Below are 5097 nucleotides of genomic sequence, written 5' to 3'. Positions count from 1 at the left end.
GAAATGAGTGATATAGACTTCGGTGTGTTTGGTACACAAAATGTAAGCATTGAGCATGGTAAATTTTATGATGCGTCTCATTATTTGACTAATTTTAAATATTTTGGGGCAGATAACATAGAGAAGTCTTAGAAATTGAAAAATGGTTGGCTAGAAAGGTCAAATCAAGTCAAGTTATTTTCCCATCAAGCCAAGCTCCATCTTCAATGCGTTCATGACATTCACTACTCTTTACATGATGATGAGAAAAGATTGGCCAATTCAAAAAATCCAAGTGCTGATCATTTTCTTTTCGGTAATGATGATTCTATTGACAACACTCCTAGTGGGCTATCCACTCGAGAGTTGTCTATAATGGCCATTGATGACATCCATCACTCATCTTTAAGTTTGTCACTTATTTCTCTTGATATGGAGGCAATATAGTTTTTGATTGGTGAGTTCAAACTCTTTGATTCCTTTTGGGAAAGTGGCTATCCTTATTAGAATCGTATAGCACTTCTTGATTTTTCATTTATTACATCAGAAATTTAGTCTTGGAATGTTGAGGGGTATTTCTTTGGATATTATTTTGATTGGCATTGGTTTGATGACATGTTTGATATCATCTATGTTACTAATTAGAGTTTTGATAGTGAGCTTTGGTGGTCTTTTGTGTTGGTTATTTGGCATGTGGGAGTTCATTTTCACATTGTCTTGATGTTCTACATACATGGATGGTTACTCTATGGTGATTGGCTAAGATACATCTTCTATATCTCATACAATAGGTTCTATATTTTGATTTGGGATTTTATTTTGATTTGCTTGGTACATTGTTTCACATGGATTCCAATATGTTTCTTCATAGTTTGTGGTGTTTGGGATTTTTAGTCAAAGTAAAGTAGTGAGTTGTATGGTGCTTTCTTGAGGTCAAGCAATCCTATGAAGGGAGAACTGTAATGTCCCCTCTTTCCTAGATGATCACTCAGATGTTGAGATTTGCCTATTATCCATCTCCACAGGAAACTCCCGTGGATAGGAGATGTTATTCTTGGCATTGGAGGACTTTACATGCTAGAGATTTGCTTCTATATGCTTATTTAATGAGAAAATAATGTTATTTTATTGCTAAGTCACTTTTTGATAAAAATACAAAATCTCTTTTGCTAAAAATAACAAAATATCATTAAAGTGACTATTTAAGGAAAGTTATGAAAATCATAAAGTAACTTTATAATTTGAAGTTATAAAGTTAAAAGTAGATAAAAAGTTAAATTATAAAGTAACTTTATAATGTTCAATTATAAAGTTAAATAAATTTACTTTGTCACCTTAAATGGACACGACCTAGGGATGGGCGCCACAATTGGAATTTCAAACTAAATTAAAACTAGCTAATTAGGGCGTTGGAATCCAACATAAGAAAGGGGTTTATAAAAGAGAATTCATTTCTTTATTTTCTTATTATGTATGTTTGTTTTCAAAATTTGCTCTCTTAGACCAGCTTGCCACGTATTTTGTAAAGTCCATGAAAACCTAATTCACCATTGAGGGAAAGCTACATAGGTTTCCATTTGTGCTTCATTTGACGAATTTTCAAGCAAGTTTTACAAGTTTCTTTCTAAAAAAATGTATCAAGGGTTTGGTGCACACAAATCAAGTAAATTTATTAATAATAAATGCTTCTAGGAAATCGAATTGCTCTTGGATTAGTGAATTTATCAGCAAGGGTTCTATATAAGTTTGATTGCAATAGATATATGGTCATTTGTGATAGATTGGGAGTGTTTGAAGATCTCTTATCTCATTTGTACATTTCCTAGGGCTAGTCGTACCATCTTAAAACCAAATTGTTGCTCTATCAAGCCATACCATTCAGGAAAAGGGTTGGGAAATTATGCTGACCTCTAAATATCAACATTTATCAACAATGTCTTTGTAATTTCATCAAGAATTAGAGGCCAATTGTTCTTCACATTGTGTTTTTTTTGATGAAATTCAATTCAATTCAATAATCTTTGGAAAGGGAGTGGTTCATAATTGATATGCTTTCATTGCTCATGTCTCATAATTGACCTAAAGGGAGGATGATATCGTCCCTTTGTCATTGTCACTCATAGTATTTCTTGTGGAGATCTTCAATAATCGATTTGTCAGAGTTAGATAGATCCCAAGATAACCAATAGTTGGCATAGGCCTTCCAAATTTTGTCTTTAATATTATTTATTTCATCTTTAATGTTTTTTGTGGCATCTAGCCACTGAATACTTTATGAGAAAAGTACATCCCCATTTGAAAAATATGATTAACCTTGACAAATAAATTGGGTGATCTAATGATGTGTAGTCTCACATTTACTTTTGAGTTCTTGTCACAACTTCTCTTTGTCTTCCTTTTCGTCTTTCTCATATTTTTCCTTCAATTGTTCTAAATGATTTTTAAAAGAACCAATTAACACCTTTCATTTATTAGCACTGGGGGTATTCGGATCTAACTCACATTCAAGCATCGCATCATGAAGTGCAGTAAGAAATTCTTCAACAATTTTATCTTTCTTCTGAGTTTCACCTTTGAAATCCTATCTTGTAGAAGATAAGAAAGCTTTTCCAATTTAAATTTTTTGTACCAAATCAACTCTAGAAAAGACAACTGTTAGCTTGGAAGAATTTATGGGTTGAATATTCAATGGTGAAGTGAATAGTCTCTTCTAGGAATCATCAATTACATATCAAAGCTGGTACCAATCACAGTCACTGTCTAAGACACTTTTTCAATTGATTCCTTGTCTGATTTTTTTGTCTTTTCCTCTGATGTAGCCTTGGGCTCCGATTCACTTCTTTCAAGTTCTTTTGTCATCCATTCTTCCTAACCTTTATCACTTGATCTTTCAATTTCTTTACCTTCTTTTGAATCAGAGTTTACCAGAGGATTAGCACAAGTTCTAGGTGCATCCATTTCATCATTCATATCAGGCACATTATTAATCGGATTAGCATTCACATCCTTGGATACACTAGTAAGGGTATTGAAATCAAAAGTGAGTAACATACCACGATTCTTAGCTATAGTGATTACTTTTTCAATGATTTCCACCTTACATTTTTCTTTGGCATCAATTTCTCCTAACATAAGATTTCCAAGACCTTTCTTTATCCTTAACTTAGTCTTACAAGCTTCTATAAAACTGCCTTTATCTTCATCCGAAAGGGTGGAATCAACAAAATCAAAGACATGATTCTTAATGACTTTTTCTTCCTCACTTGCAATTTGCCTAATTATAATTAATTCTTCCCACAAATCAACTGGTGTGTCATTTCTAAATTCTTCTACAACTACATCAAACTTATTTATCTTTATCGTTAGCCTCATTGTATAGATCACCTACCTCTTTCAGGATTTCTCCTTGTGCAGTGGACTTGAAAAGGCTTTCCACATCAAGAGGTTTCTTCAATTTATTGGATTTTGTCTTTCAAACATGTATCCATTATTTCTCTTGTTCCTCTTCTTCCTCGAACACAATTTCTATTATTTTCCTCTTTTCTTCTTTCAGATTCTTTCCTTCTAGGAACTAGATGAAGGAAGTACCTTTAGATTCTTCTCTTTTGTAGAGGTTTTGAATGAATCAGCAAGTCTTCTAGAATGCCTATACTCAGTAACCTCTTTTTTAGTTAAATTTTTTTTAGCCATTAACTCCTAAATGACTTTCTTCACATTCTTTTCTTGAGTCTTCTTTGAATGTTCCAAGTGAATCTTCAAAGACTTTTCATCTATTGTACCAAATTGTTCCTATGTTTCATCTATCGGGATCTTCAACAATGCTTGATTTGTGTCCTCTATCATTTCCTTAGCGACTTCATATCCAAATGGTAGAATCTAGATTTTCCTTGGCACAACAAATTCCATGAAACATTTGTTGGTTGTGAGCATAAAAGTAATATCATCTTTGTATTTTTCAACCATTTGTATAGGAATTTTCTGCCTTCTCTGCATATTGAGTTGGAAAAATGATAAATAGGTGGTGAATGCATCTTCCCTTATCATATCATTAATAGATCTCCTCAACTTGTCTACAATCTAGTGTCCTACCGATGTCGCTAGTGACCAAAGTACTTTTTCTTGACCAAGAATCTCTTGTACAAAATAGAACAAGATACATAGAACTAGGGTTCCATACTTGAAGAGGTGCTTCTTCTTTTTGCATTGTATAAGGTTTTTCAAGAATGTTTGCCACAAGATTTCATAGAGATCAAAATCCTTGTTAATCTTAGCTATCTCATAAGCCATGTTCATAGTCATGGTCAAAATGGAATTATCTCGGTTGGTGAAGTAGATTTTATTCCTATCATCATTGCTAGGTATTTTACCATTATGTTCTCAATAGAAGAGATAGATAAAGATCAGCCATTAGGGGTTGCTCCTGTCAGTTCCATAACATCCTTGCTCCTTGCCAATTTTGAAGTGGGAATGTCATCGAAATCACTCAAACTAGTAATGGCCCTCATTAATTCCTTGGTGATAAGATGAGTCTGAGCTAACCATAGGAACTCAACATGGAATCTACTCATTTCTAATCTAACCCATTTTTTATCATAGAAAATGTTGGAAAAATCATTCCAGGTATTCAATCTCTTTTAAACAAGTGTTTTAAATTCAAACTATTCTTTCCAATCATCTTTTCTATCGATAAATCTACCTTTATCCCATGATGACTGAATTTGTCAAGCTTTACATAAATATAAGACCAAATGTCTTTAGCCAAGATCACTCCAATGGGTATATTTGAGAATGCTCCGACTGGATTGACCTACATTGTTGTATACAAAGTTTTCTTAAATTTGGGATAGGGCCCAGTTGCAATATCAACAAGAATAGGAGTGGTCATGGTCGCAGATTCAACAAATTTCAACTTAGATCAATTCACCAAGAAACCCTAACTTCCTTGATCATCTTCGACATTTAAAATGTCTTTTTGATTCATAGAGATAAAATTTGTCAAAAAATCCTCCTTTTAACCTTTAATCAACCATCTCACGTTAAATGCTTATGTGTGTCATCCACTACCTTAATTTGCATGATGACATGTTAGACTTCCATGATGAGTTATAATTTTAATTC

This window comes from Cryptomeria japonica, chromosome 5 (assembly GCF_030272615.1).
Source record: "Cryptomeria japonica chromosome 5, Sugi_1.0, whole genome shotgun sequence".
NCBI lineage: Eukaryota > Viridiplantae > Streptophyta > Pinopsida > Cupressales > Cupressaceae > Cryptomeria > Cryptomeria japonica.
Note: the sequence above shows the minus strand (reverse complement) of the source record.